General features: G+C 43.7%; 1 long non-coding RNA gene across 1 annotated transcript; it reads left to right on the plus strand.

Annotated features, from left to right (window-relative positions):
• Positions 1-8,658: 8,658 nt before the first annotated feature.
• LOC116979381 lies at positions 8,659-9,805 on the plus strand. The gene is made up of 2 exons (XR_004413694.1): positions 8,659-8,813; positions 9,545-9,805. It is a non-coding gene; the product is annotated as an uncharacterized LOC116979381 (long non-coding RNA).
• The last annotated feature ends 5,828 nt before the right edge of the window (positions 9,806-15,633 follow it).

Consider the following 15,633-nt stretch of genomic DNA (forward strand, 5'->3'; position numbering starts at 1 on the left):
CAAAAGCCTGAAGTTTCTTGCAACTCCACACAGACGGCACCCGTTCAAACATGCAAACCCCACATAGACAGCACCCAAGGTCAGGATTGAACTGGGCGTCTGGTGCTGTGAGGCAGCAGCTCTACCTGCTGTACCACTATGCTGCCCTCACTGGTGAACTTCTAGATAAAAGGTAAGAGAAGTGCCATAGTCCTCACCCAGGTCTCAATGCCACTGTGTGGAGCATCATGGGTGAAACCAACCATGGGTTTAATTCCCAAAACAACTGATCAAATGCTTACACGTTGAAAATCAGAAACCCCAAGTCTACAGCAATAATTTCAAATGTGTTTACTTCAAAGCATGTATGCTTAGTTGGGGCATGTCATAACATTTTGAGTCGCAGGAGCAGAATTAGGCAATTCAATCCATCAAGTCTACTCTGCCATTCAATCATGGATGATCTATCTTTCCCTCTCAATCCCATTCTCCAGCCTTCTCCCCATAACAACTTGACAGTTCTCAGGGATGGAAATGTATCAAAACATGGGGGGTGGGGACATAATTTCTTGGTAGAAGCATACACACACACACACACACACACACACACACACACACACACACACACACACACACACACACACACACACACACACACACACACACACCACCACCCCCCCCCCCCCCCCCCCACGGCTGTGGGTGGTAACATCGGGAGCTGACCTGGTTGGTGACCGACTCTGAACTCCTGCAACAGCAGCTTCGTCCGCCCCAAACTGTGGAGCTTTAATCGGCCCGTTCGCAGGGCCTTTCATCGCCCGGCGCGGCTTAAAATCTGCCGGCATCGGGAGCCTCGATCACCTCGATGCAGCAGTTTGATTTTAAGCCGAGCCGGGTGATAAAAGGCCCCGCGAATGGGCCGATTCAAACTCTGCTCCACCAGGATGTCTCCCTCTTCCAATCACCGCGCTCTATCCTCAGTCCCACTCCCTACTTCTGCCTTTGACTGACACCTCCCTCCTCCAATCATCGTGCTGAATCATCATGCCCCGCCCCCCTTCACTCCCTGCTGACTACGTCTCGCTCGTCCAATCTGCACTCTCGATCATCAGTCCCACCCCCGCTGTCTCGCGGAAAGCGGAGATTTTTAATAGATTTTTTTTTCACTGAATTTAAAAATCCAGATTACAAAACATGGGGGGGGGGGGAACTAATCAAGAATCTGTCAATCTCTACTTTAAAAATACCCAATGACTTGGCCTCCACAGACATCTGTGGCAATGAATTCTGTAGATTCACCACCCTCTGACTAAAGAAACTCCTCCTCATCTCCTTTATAAAGTGATACCCCTTTATTTTGTGGCTGTGTCCTTTGGTCCTAGAAACATCCTCTCCACGTCCACTTTATCCAGGCCTTTCACTATTCGGAAAGTTTCAATGAAGGGTCTCGACCCGAAACGTTGCCTATTTCCTTCACTCCATAGATGCTGCCTCACCTGTTGAGTTTCTCCAGCATTTTTGTCTACTGTCCAACTTCTGTTGTGTATTCACAGGACCTTTGCAAAGGTTTTTCCTCGTGATTTTCTCTGCTTTAAATTACTAATATTTTTTCCCTTGCTCACTGGTAGCAGTTCATAATTCACTGTCAACAGTGCCTTGTGAATAATTGCTCTTTATAACTTGAGGAGTGAAGGCGGCAGTCATTAATCTTGATGTAGCCTGTTAGTTTGTTAGCGCTGATCACCTCAGGGCAAGAGTGATTATTTGTATTCATCTGCACTGCTCGTGAGACAAAGTTGTCCATTAGCAATTGCTGGCCATCCAGATCTCATGCATGGCGACCAAAATGTCTGATTAATTTAGTTTAGAGTTATAGAGAAACAGGCCTTTTGGCCCACCCCTTACACTAGCACTATACTACACACTAGGGACAATTTACAATCTTTACCGAAGCCAATTAAGCCATTTAACCTGACAAACCTGTATGTCTTTGGAGTGTGAGAGGAAACTGGAGAATCCAGAGGAAACCCCCAGGTCACAGGGAGAACGTACAAACTTCATACAGACAGCACCCACAATCAGGATCGAACAAGGGTCTCTGACACTGTAAGGCAGCAACTCTACCGCTGCACCACCGTGCCGTCCCTGATCTGGGTCAAAGGTCCTCGACACTCATTCCAATGAATGCACAACATTAATATATGTGTAATAAAAGAACGCTGGTGTCATTCAATAAATGAAAACACTCATATTATGTAGATACTCCGCATTCCTCTTTGCCGTTTATCAACAAACGTAAAAAAAGTTTAAAGTTCATAATCTGAATGAGTTTTCATGGAGAAAGATGCAGCACAGGAACAGACTGTTCAGCCCACAATGTCTGTGCTGAACATGATGTCAAAATAAACTAATCTCACCTGCCGACACAAGTTCCAGACCATTCCATTCCCTGCATTTCCATTGGCCTATCTAAAAGTGCCTATTTATTGACAACATGTCTGAAAACAGGGCCTATTTTGAGTCAATTACTTTTTTTTCCCTGTTACTAATAAATGTAGAATTATTCACAACTTCATCCCTTATTAACCTGATGTTTAGTTTAGGCAGCAGGGAAACAGGCCCTCCCCTCCGACCCATCAAGTCCGTGCCGAACAGCGATCCCTGTGCACTAGCACTATCCTACACACTAGGGACAATTTACAATTTTTACTGAAGCCAATTAATCAACAAACCTGTATGTCTTTGGAGTGTGAGAGGTAACTGGGGCACCTTGGGGAAAACCCACACATGTTACGGGGAGAATGTACAAACTTTGTACAGACGGCACCCGTAGTCGGGATCAAACTCGGGTCTCTGGCATTGTTAGACAACAACTCTACCGTTGTGCCACCATGCCGCGCCAGTGCGGTGTGGTCAGTAACACGCTCGCTGCAGAACCAATATATGAGCCACTTGCTGGTCTAGTTCACAACACTTGTTGACATTCTAAGAGGAGAACTGAAGAAGTTTGTATTAATCAATGTTCGCAGAATGCAATTTACATTAACAACCCCTGTAGAATGACAAAGGGTCCTGGGACTATAAAACAGGAGGGAATTCTGCCCAAATAATCTATGCCTGTTTTCACAGTTTTTATCCCAGAATCCTTCTCTTTCACCATTTCTCACAACTTTGTTTTCTCCTACAAGTACTTATAGCATAGAACAGAACATAGAAACATAGACATAGAAAGTAGGTGCGAGAGTAGACCACCAGGTCCGTCGAGCCCGCACCGCCATTCGCTCATGGCTGAACACTAAACAGACACACTTACCCACAAACAGTAGACACAAGACACAGAACACAAGACACTACCCTCCCCTTTATACCGCTATCACCCCTCTCCACCCCAAGAACCTCGTGATCTCCTGGGGGAGGCAAAAAAACGGATAAAAACCCAGGTCCAATTCGGGAAAAAAATCCGGGAAATTCCTCTCCGACCCCAATCCAGGCGATCGACACTTGTCCAGGAGATCACTCAGGTCTTACTATACTAACCATACCTAGGTCCATATCCCTGCCCTCTCCCCGTAGCCCCTTATCCCCTTGGCAGCTAAAAAACCATCTATTTTAGACTTAAATATATTTAACGTTTCTGCTTCCACTGCTCCCTGGGGCAGTGAATTCCATAAACTAGCCACCCTCTGGGTGAAGAAGTTCTTCCTCATCTCAGTTTTAAAAGAGCCCCCCCTTATTCTGCAACTATGTCCCCTAGTTCTAGTTTCCCCGATCATTGGGAACATCCTCGGTGCATCCACCCGATCAAGGCCCCTCACGATCTTATATGTTTCAATGAGATCGCCTCTCATTCTTCTAAACTCCAAAGAGTAGAGTTCCAGCCTACTTAACCTTTCCTCATATGTCAATCCCCTCATTGCAGGAATTAATCTTGTAAACCTTCGCTGCACTGCCTCCAGGGCTAGTACATCCTTTCTTAAGTATGGACCCCAGAACTGTACACAGTATTCCAAATGTGGTCTCACTAATACTGTGTACAGCTGCAGCAAGACCTCCGTGTTTTTATACTCAATCGCCCTAGCAATAAAGGCCAAAACTCCATTGGCCTTCCTAATTGCTTGCTGCACCTGCATACTAACTTTTAGTGATTCATGTACTAATACCCCTAGATCCCTTTGCGTTGCATTACAACGCAGCTCCTCCTCATTTAGAAAATAACTTGCCCTATCATTTTTTTTCCCAAAGTGAATGACTTCACATTTATTAGTATTAAATTTCATCTGCCAAGTTGTTGCCCACTCACCTAGCTTATCTATATCCTTTTGCAGACTCTTCCTATCCTCCTCATCCCCTACTTTTCCTCCCATTTTTGTATCGTCCGCAAATTTTGATATATTACACTTGGTTCCCTCCTCCAAATCATTTATATAAATTGTGAACAACTGGGGTCCCAGCACCGACCCTTGCGGAACCCCGCTAGTTACCGGTTGCCATCCCGAGTATGAACCATTTATCCCCACTCTCTGCTTCCTATTTGTTAGCCAATCCTCTACCCATGCTAATATATTACCCCCAATCCCATAATTTTTTATTTTTAGCAATAGTCTCTTATGTGGCACCTTGTCAAAAGCCTTTTGGAAGTCCAAGTATACCACATCCACCGGTTCCCCTTTATCCACCCGGGTTGTTACTTCAGAACAGCGCAGGAACAAGCCCTTTGGCCACAATGCCCTTACTGAACATGAAGCCAAGATAAACTAATCTCCTCTGCCTGCTTGTGATCCATAATCCTCCATTCCCTAATATCCATGTGCCTATCTAAAACCCCACTCCACCACCACCCCTGATAGCGTGTTCCATACATCCACCACCCTCGGTGTAAAAAAGCTCGCCCCGCATATCCCCTTTAAACTTTGTTTCTCTGACCTCAAAGCTGTGTTCTCTAGTCTTTGATATTTCTACTCTGGGAAAGAGAGAACTGACTGTCTACCCTCTCTATGCCCCATAATTTTATTTACTTCTATTTGGTCATCCCTCAGCCTCTGATGCTCCAGATAAAACAATCCAAGTTTAACCAACTTCTCCTTATTGCTTATACCCTCTGATACAGGCAGCATTCTGATAAACTTCATCAAAGCCTCCACATCCTTCCTGTAATTGGGACAACTGTCTCTGCATATATTGAATAGATTTATACGTTCATATGTTATAGGAGCAGAATTCCACAGATTCACCACTCTCTGACTAAGGAAATTCCTCCTCATCTCCTTTCCTTTTTATTCTGAGGCTGTGCCCTCTGGTCCTAGACTCTCCCACTAGTGGAAACATCCTCCTCTCATCCACTCTATCCAGGCCTTTTACTATTCGGTCAGTTTCAATGAGGCCCTCCCTCATCCTAAACTCCAGCGATTACAGGTCCAGTGCCATTAAATGCTCATCATATGATAACCTCATAACCTTATACATCATACAAATAGATATGGGGACGCTTATGTTGATCCTTGACATTGAAAATTTCATACAACCGACTGATTAAAACACTTTCAATTGCTCCAAGGAGAACCGTATTCTTATTATATAGGGGTGTAAATCCTTGCTAGTTTTTTTCCTAACCTTGATAAATACATCATTGTTCATCAAACAGGCCTCAATAAACTTGACATTTAAAACTGTTCCTGATTTATCTTAACAGAACCTGGGTTAAACCATGGGATGTGATGTAGTGATACCTGACATGACCTTTCTGAAATGTCACGTCATCAGACTGCACCTGATCAAATGAGATAAGTCAAAGCAAACTTTTCTTTTTAAATTATCTTTTTCAAGATTAATAGATCATCTCTGGAATCAAAAGATGGCAGAATAAAACTATGGATAAACTTTTACTGCAATTAAGCAAACAATTTACCATATCCGTAATTTATCTGGCTTTACTAAGGATCTGAAGCCCAAGATGAATGAAAATGGTAATCGGTGAATTTAACAAATTACCAAGGAAATGAATGCGAGATGAGGAATAGTATTACTGAGCTCAGGAGAAAGAATGGCTTGGAGTTCTCTCTATATCCATTGCATCACACAGACCAGACTCTCCACCATTGACTTCACCTGCATGCCATCTCAGAAAAGTATCCAACACAAAAACCTTTCCCTCCCCGGTCATTCCTTCTCCCTGGTTCCATCTAGCAGAAGAGACAGAAAATTGAGAGCAAGCACCACCAGACTCAGGAACAGCTTCTTCCCCTCTGTTATCAGGCTTCTAAACAGTCCTTCCATAAGCTAGGGTGTTGTCCAATTCACCTCCACCTCAATTGGACTTTGTCTATGTCATCTCAGCTTGCACAGAAAGAGCTATTTCTCAGATGTTACAGATGTTTAGTTTAGTTTAGTGTAGTTTAGAGATACATCGCAGCAACACGCCCTACTAGCACTAGCACTAACCTACACATCTGGGACAATTTACAATTTTAACGAAGCCAATTAACCTACAAACCTGTACGCCTTTGGAATGTGGGAGGAAACTGGAGATCCTGGAGAAAACCCACCTGGTCACAGGGAGAACATACTAACTCCGTACAAACAAGCACCCATGGTCTCTGGCGCTGCAAGGCAGCAACTCTACCGCTGTGCCACTGTGCACCCTGTTCTGTAACATGTTACATGGTGCTCTACCTTCTCTAGTATGTTAGAGATAAGATAGAGGTTTTTACTGAGGATAGAGGTAAATTATGTCACTGGTAGAATGTTCAGTAAAAGGGGCACATAATTAACAGCCACCTCCAACCAGTCACCCTGCATAGTTATCAACAGTCCCCTATCATCAATAAATATCTCAATGGGCTGACCTATACTCCATGCAATGCTCCACCAACCGCAACATCTGAGGAAGAAAGGGTTGGAATAAACAGGTGAGAGAGTTGGTAGAGAACATCCATGATGGTCCTCCTTTCTAATTCATAGAGCCATAGAGCTGTCTAGCAGGAAATAGGCTCTTTGGCTAACATTCTCCGCACTGAACAAGTTGACATATTGGACTAGTCCCATTTGCTGCATTTGGCCCATACCCCTCTAATCTCTCCCATTCATATATTGACCAAATGTATTTTAAAAGTCATAATTGGATTCACTTCTATATCTTCTTCTAGCAGATCATTCCAGATACGGACTACACACTGTGAAAATATTTTCCCTGAGGTCCCTTTTAAATATTGCCAATCACAACTTAAGCCAATGCCCTCTAGTTTTAAAACCCTTTTCTCTGGGATAAAGACTGTGAGCATTCACTTTATCAATGCCCCTCATGATCTTCACAAGTTCATAGGTTGAAGAAGCAGAATTATGCTATTCAGCCCATCAGATCTATTCCACCATTCTATTATGGCTGATCTGCCTTTCCTTCTAAACCCTATTCTCCTGCCTTCTCCCCAGAACCCCTAACACTTTTACTAATCAGGAGGGTACAGTTCAATAAAGTATTTTAATGAAAAAAGCCTTTTAAATAGTTGGACCTGTATTCCATATCCAATCCATCCTAATAGTGAAGAGTGAGGAGATAGTCATGGAATCATACAGCATGGAAACAAGCCCTTCGGCCCAACTTGCCCACACCGATGTACATATCCCATCTACACTAGCCCGTCTCCTACGCTCCAGTGAAAAGTATCAACATCAGAGGCTGTTTAGTTTCTTTAGCCTTATCTCACCATTCATTAAGATATGGTTCATCATCTACCATGGTTTTCCATCATTTAACCATCTTACATAGAAACATAGAAATTAGGTGCAGGAGTAGGCCATTCGGCCCTTCGAGCCTGCACAGCCATTCAATATGATCATGGCTGATCATCCAACTCAGTATCCTGTACCTGCCTTCTCTCCATACCCCCTGATCCCTTTAGCCACAAGGGCCACATCCAACTCCCTTAAATATAACCAATGAACTGGCCTCAACTACCTTCTGTGGCAGAGAATTCCAGAGATTCACCACTCTGTGTGTGAATCTTACCTGAGAAAACTACCAATCTCAGTTTGGAATCTATCAACTGGTCTCCAGCCCATGCCAGGTTTTGGGAGAGAGGGTTTCAGATTTCTGTTCCTCCTTTGCATGAAGAATTGCTCTTGACATCACGCCTGAACAGCCTCGTTTAAATTTTAAGATTATGTCCTTTTGTGCTGTTCCTTCGCTCCAACAGAACTAGGGGTTTTTGTATCCACCATACCAAATCCTTTAATCATCTTAAATATTTCATTAGATCACACCATAAGCTCTTTAATATCTAAGTGACTACACGTCTACTGTGTGCTACCTCCGCTTATCTTGTACCTCATTTAATCTACAGTTTAATTTGAGGGATTCCTAGCAGCTCCCCTTCAAAGGCCACTGTATTTAAGAAGTAATTGTGTGAAGAACAGCACATCGTATTGCACGGAGAGTTCAACGTGAGGTTTAAGTTACAGTAACACAGCTTTCAAACATACAATGGCCTTTTAAATATGTATTCCATATCTAATTCATCCTAATAGCTGAGGGTGAGGAGATAGTCATAGGGTCATGGTCAAACAGTGTCAATACAGATCCTTCGGCCCAACTTGCCCACACAGATGAACATGTCCCATCTACACTAGTCTCACCAAAAGATACTTGGCCAAAAAAGTAGCAGTAGGTCATGGGTAATTTTTTTGCGCCATCTTGGGAATCAAAGATACCAGAGCTTTGGTGTGAATCGGCTTCAGTCATGGCATCCACATCTACAAGCTGTTCTGCTATAAAGTGCTCGAATCGCCAATGTAGATGACCCGACCCGATCTGTCTTCAGGTTCCCCACAAAAAACGAAAGGTGAGAAAAATATTATTACTTTCTGTCGTGTAGCCTGCTCGATCTCTTCCTATAGCTCAGATCGTGGAGCTAGGGGTCGCCAGAAGAAGTGCTCCAATCGCTGGCCCACGGAATATAGTATCCTGAAGCCACGGTCTGCGGTGCTTCTAGCCGCGGGCTTGCCATGGACTTTCCAAGCCGCGGAGGTCCCAAATCGGCTTGTTTTTAAGTCGGTTTAAAATGGTGTTTAAAATACAGGATAAATGGTGTTAAATGTACACAATGTACACGGATCAATGGTGTTTAATATACTGGATAAATGGCGTTAAATGTACACAGATAAATGGCGTTAAATGTACACGGATAAATGGTGTTAAATGTACACGGATCAAGTCCTGGCAACATCCTCACTTTCTTACTTAATGACATCGAACATTTTCTTACGAGGGCTTTGTTGTGGAAGGACAAAGGTTGTCACCAAAGGTGGTTGTCACATAATTTATTTTACACTGCTGTACATTTTGGTTTTGTTCTTGGTGTAAGCCATGTATGCTAGTGAAGGAAACATTTAATAAGCTCTTCTACATATAAGATAAATCGACCTATCAGAGGAAAAATGTAACTTCAAAATACATGTCTCTCCCCACCCCTGAAAACAATTGCATTTAAGTGATAAATCATCCATTCTGCAGGTATGTAGTTATAATCAAATTTGTTCTTTTCATCCTATAAGATATTCTCTGTAATTTCAGATGTCGAGAGTGGATCCAGAATACTCGTCAACCAGTTCTCCTACATGGAACTACAGAGTACTTGTCGTCTTTGTTCTGAACACTTCAAACTTGACCAGTTTTCCAACAAGCAAACCAAGAACAGGCTAAATTGGAATTGTACATGACTTTCATTGGTTAGCTGATATGCGAAACACTGCAACCCTGTATATCTCGCACACAAAACAATGTAAATTATGTAAATCTTACCATGAATGACAGAAATAAAAAGTGTTATCCTTGTGTGTGTGTGTGTGTGCGTGCGTGTGTGCGTGCGTGCGTGCGTGCGTGCGTGTGTATAATCAATATATATATATATACGTTTATTTATATAAAATAAGATATTTGTGCATAGTGTGTGTTAGAGCAATACAAGGGAAACTGCAGAAAAAGAGAGGGGATGGCGAGGAAGGATGGGATGGAAATGGGCAGAATCAGATAGATTAAGCAGGGAGGAAAACAATTAAAAAGGAAAATGAACAAATATTGAATTTGGTAGATGAGCTATATCACACAAACATACTGTTCCCTCACAATACTGATTACACCAAAGATCATAGAATGCATATTGTCCAGAAACTTTTCATTGCACATACCTGTCGCTCATTTTATACGCAATTTCCCTTTTTGTTTTATTAAAAAAAGAAGCTCCTTATTATAAACAAAGATCATAGAAGGCTAAGATAGACCAAGATAAACTCCTGCAACATCCAATGGGCTGACGTGGATTAAACTGCGAAAGACATAACGGAAGTCGGTGTCTTATTCCCAAAACGGCGGAGGTGCCGCTCCGTTATGTACTACACGTCAGTCCATTGGATTTTGTAGGAGTGGTCTATCTTGCTCCTCTTGTATCTTTGGTCTCACCTGCCTGTGTTTGGCCCACATTCCTCTCAACCTGTCCTATCCATGCACCTGTCTAAATGTCTCTTAAGCATTGTGATAGTACATGTCTCAACTACCTCCATACACCCACCACTGTTTGCGTAAAAATGTTACCCCTCAGGTTCCTGTTAAATTCCCCCACCCCCTCTCCTTAAACCTATGTCCTCTGATTCTCAGTGTCCCTACCTTGTGCAAAAGACTCTATGCGTTTACCCGATCTACTCCTCTCATTTTTCTTGTACATTGAACAAACGTGAAAGATAGAAAGAGGGTGACGCAGTCATAGAATTGCACAGCACAGAAATGGATCCTTTGACCCATCATCTCTGGTGGTCTGGTATTGAGGCAGATACGGTGGTGACATTTAAGAAACTATTAGATAGGCACAATGATATGCAGGGATTGGAAGAATATGGATCACGCGCATTCGTTTAACTTGGCATTATGTTTGACATGGACATTGTGGGTCAAAGGGCCTGTTCCTGTACTGTTCTATGTTCTATGTTTAATCTCCATGACGACCTTTCTGCCCATCCATCCCCCATTCCAATTAGCTCACATTTAGGTCTCTCTCCATCAACACCATGTCCTTTTAAGTGTCTTGCACTCACTAATTGTTTATGATTCCACCACTTGCTTTCGTAGTATGTTTCAGATCTCAACCAATCTCTGCATTAATAAACCTATCCCTCTGTTCTCTTTGAAACTTCTTCCTTTTGCATTGCCCACTTGTTCTTGATACCCCTACCAAGGGACAAAAGATTTTGACTAACCACCCGCACATAATCTTATACACTTTGATCAAGTCATCCACCAGCTTCCTTCACTCCAGGGGAAACAAGCCCAGTTTATCCAGTCTCTTCCTATAATGTAAATCCTCCAATCCAGGTAAAGTCCAAATCTCCTCTGCACTCTCCAGTGCAACAGTATCATTCCTACAGTGTAGCGACTGAGAGAATAGACCACAAAAGAGAACCACAATGAGCAGGGTTTATACCAATTCCATTTGTGTCCAATCTAAGGGAAATGACAGGGCCCATACAGTTATCATGATTCTTCCTTCATGAAAGCTCTTTCCCTTCGCACAACAGTCTTAAAAAAATCTACATATGTGATATGTGTAAGTCTAGGTTAATCAGGCCTCTTTGTCCTGCTGTGAATAAACTAACATAGTTTACTAAGATTATAGACCTGGCCTCTGGCCTCATACCGTCCGAACAGATCCACGGACGATGCGGTCTCCCAGGCCTTGCACACCGCTCTCTCCCATCTGGACAGCCAGAAGGGGGGCTACGTGAGGATGCTGTTCATAGACTACAGTTCAGCCTTCAACACCAAGACTGGCCAGGAAGCTAATGGAATTGGGGCTCAACACCTCCCTGTGTGCCTGGGTCCTGGACTTTCTCACCGCCAGGCCCCAGGTAGTCAAGATGGGAGGGAATACATCGAAGTCCCTCACCCTGAGCACAGGATCGCCCCAGGGTTGCGTCCTCAGCCCCCTATTGTACTCCCTGTACACACATGACTGTGTGGCTAGGTTCAGCTCCAACTCATTAATTAAGTTTGCTGATGGCACTCTGGTGGTGGGCCTGATCTCAGACAACGACGAGAAGGCCTACCGGGAGGAGGTGGCTGGTCTAGCACTCTGGTGCCAGGATAACAGCCTCCTCTTGAACATCAAAAAAACGAAGGAGCTGATCATGGACTTTAGGAGGGCACATCATCCGAGGACGTACACTCCATTGAGGATAAATGGGGATCCTGTGGATAGGGTGAACTGTTTTAAATATCTGGGAGTCCACATCTCCGAGGATATGACATGGGCATCACACGCCTCAGCACTCGTGAGTAAGGCAAGGCAGCGCCTTTACCACCTCAGGCAATTGAGGAAATTCAGAGTGTCTCCGAGGATCCTCCAGTGCTTCTACGCAGCGGCGGTGGAAAGCATCTTGTCCGGGAACATTACCATCTGGTTTGGGAATTGCTCTGCCCAGGACAAGAAGGCTCTGCAGAGAGTAGTGCGTTCAGCCGAACGCACTATGGGAACTTCACTTGCCCCCCTGCAGGAACTATACATCAGGAGGTGCAACTCCAGAGCCAACAATATCATGAGAGACCCCTTCCACCCCTGCAACGGACTGTTCCAGCTGCTACGGTCAGGCAAACGCCTCCGTTGCCATGCGGTGAGAACGGAGAGGTTGAGAAGGAGTTTCTTCCCAGTGGCCATTCGGACTGTAAACGCCTATCTCACCAGGGACTAACTCTACTGAACGTTTTTCCTTCCATTATTTATTATGTAAAAGAATATGTGTGTTATGATTGTGTTTATAGTTTGTTTGGTTGTTTGGTTGTTTGTCTTTTGCACAAAAGTCCGCGAGCATTGCCACTTTCATTTCACTGCACATCTCGTATGCGTATGTGACAAATAAACTTGACTTGACTTGACTTGACTTGACTTGTGCATCCCCAAGTTAATTATTCGACTATTGGTTGAGGAAATTAAGCTCCAAGTCCCAACGATTCTAAAATCCGTCCTGAATTTCTCAACCACGCACTAAAACACTCCTTAACACCTTTTCCTCCTTGACCGAACTTTCGTCACCTGCCCTGTTGTGGCTTGGTCTCAGATCTTGTTTGGTGATCATCATTTCTGTGAAGCTCCTCAAGATGTTTACCTACAATGGATGTGTTATACAAATGTAGGCTGCTGTTGCTGTGGTATTCATTACAAGCGTTTGCATTATTGACCATTTGCATTCCTCCTGCCGAGGTCGGATCAATGCTGTGTAATACTTTGCTCACGGAATCCTGACAATTATGATATTCCTCGATGACAATCCTGTAGACTGCAGTAGTTTAGTTTAGAGACAGGAACTTCACCCCACCAAATCCACGCTCACCGTTAATCACTCAGTATACGTGACAATTAACTGAACTAAACTGAACTAAACTAAACTAAACCAAATCCATTCACACTAGCTCTATGTTATCACATTTTCTCATCCACTCTCGACACACTAGGAGCAATTTATTGAGGGCCAATTAGCTTACAAACCTGTTTAAGAAGGAACTGCAGATGCTGGAAAAATCGAAGGTACACAAAAATGCTGGAGAATTCAGCGGGTGCGGCAGCATCTATGGAGCGAAGGAGATAAGCAACGTTTCGAGCCGAAACCCTTCTTCAGACCTGCACATCTTTGGGATGTGGGAGGAAACCTTAGCATGCAGAGGAAACCCATGCGGTGACAGGGAGAACGTGCAAACTCCACACAGACAGCACCCAACATCAGGATCGAACCCGGGTATCTGGTGCTGTGAGGTAGTGGCTCTATCAATACTTCACTAATCCAGAGCTTGTCATTCAAACAACAACCATTTCCTCCCTTCTTGCTGAAACATTTGAGCTGACAACTTTAACAGTGATTACAAGCCTTAACAAACAGAAATTACATTTTCTTGGCATCAGGAACCTTAACTTATGTTTTATCAACACGATTATTTATGAATGGTTTGTGTTTATTTTTCACTTTAGGGTGTTTCTTATAAACACTTCAGATAAATGAATTACTGTGAAAAAATCCAGCTATTATAACTCGGTAGATGTCAGACATTATCTTGCTATAGCACTGCATCAGTCAAATGAATGCACTACCTGCCATTAATCCCAAACTAATCCCACCCTCCTGCTCTCTCCCCATTGATCTTTGTCAGTCCTGGATTAATCCAACCAACATGTTCTTTCCCCATTGTCCTGTGTCAATCACAACACATTTTCACTGTCTCTGTAGCTCTGTGTCCATCAAAAGTTAAACCCGCTAACCTGTTCTCTTCCCACCACCATATCTCAAGCCCAATATAATCTGTCAATCATCCCGAGTCACATCGTCTTGCCTCATAACAACCTCAAATAACCTATCATAGTCATATAGCATGTAAAATGACACTTCAACCCAACTCATCCATGCTGGCCAAGGTGTCCCATCTCAGCCATGCTGACCAAGGTGTCCCATTTGCCCATGTTTGGCCCATATCACTCTGTCTTTCAATTCCATGTACCTATCCAAATGTCTTATATGTTGTTATAATACCTGCCCCAACTACCTCCTCTAAAAGCTCATTCCATATGCCCCCATCCATTGTATTAAAAAGTTGCCCCTCAGGTTCGTATTAAATCTTTCCCCTATCCCCTTTGGCCAACAATGACCATGCCAAACATGCCCAAGTTAAACTAATCTCCCCTGCCTGCATGTGATCCACATCCCTCCATTCCCTACATGTGCCGATGTAAAAGCCTCTTAAAAACCACTATCATATCTGCCTCCACCACCACCCTTGGCAGGGATCCTAGGCACTCACCACCCTTTGTGTAAAAACCCTGCCTCGCACATCTCCTTCGAACTTTGCCCCTCTCACCTTAAAGCTGTGCCCTCCAGTCTTTAACATTTCTACCCTGGGAAAAAAGTTCTGCCTATCCTATCAATGACTCTCACCATTTTATATACTTCCATCAGGTCCCCCCTCAACCTCTGGCATTCCAGGGAAAACCTCATTTTGCTCATTAACAGTTTTCCTTGTACTTCCAAGCAAAGTGGGACAAAAGATGCTGATTCCCTCTTGAAATTGGTGCTGAAATTCAGGATATGCATCCATTTGCATTTGACTTCCCTGAGCCGACAGACATAATCATCTAGGCACAAGAAACTGCAGATGCTGGTTTACAACAAAAAAAGGCACAAAAAAAGCAGGACAGACAAAGGAGAGTCAGTAGATGTTGTTTACTTAGATTTTCAGAAAGTCTTTGATAAGGCTTACGTGAGGCTGCTAAGGAAGATGAGAGCCCACGGTATCAAAGGGCAGATAGCAGCATGGATAGCATCTTGGCTGGATGACAGAGGGCAAAGAGTGGCAATAAAGTGGGCTCTTTCTGCTTGGCTGCCGGTGACTAGTGGAGTTCCGCAAGGGTCAGTGCTGGGGAAGCTACTCGTCACTTTGTATATTCATGATTTGGACGAGGGGATTGAAGACTTTGTGGCCAAGTTTATGGATGATACAAAAATAGGTGGAAGAGCAGGTAGTGCAGAGAAAGCAGAGACTCTGCAGAAGGACTTGGACAGGTTGGGAGAGTGGACAGAGAAGTGGCGGATGGAATATAGTGCAGCAAAGTGTGGAGTCATTCATTTTGGTAG

Source organism: Amblyraja radiata, chromosome 12, assembly GCF_010909765.2.
Source record: "Amblyraja radiata isolate CabotCenter1 chromosome 12, sAmbRad1.1.pri, whole genome shotgun sequence".
Lineage (NCBI taxonomy): Eukaryota > Metazoa > Chordata > Chondrichthyes > Rajiformes > Rajidae > Amblyraja > Amblyraja radiata.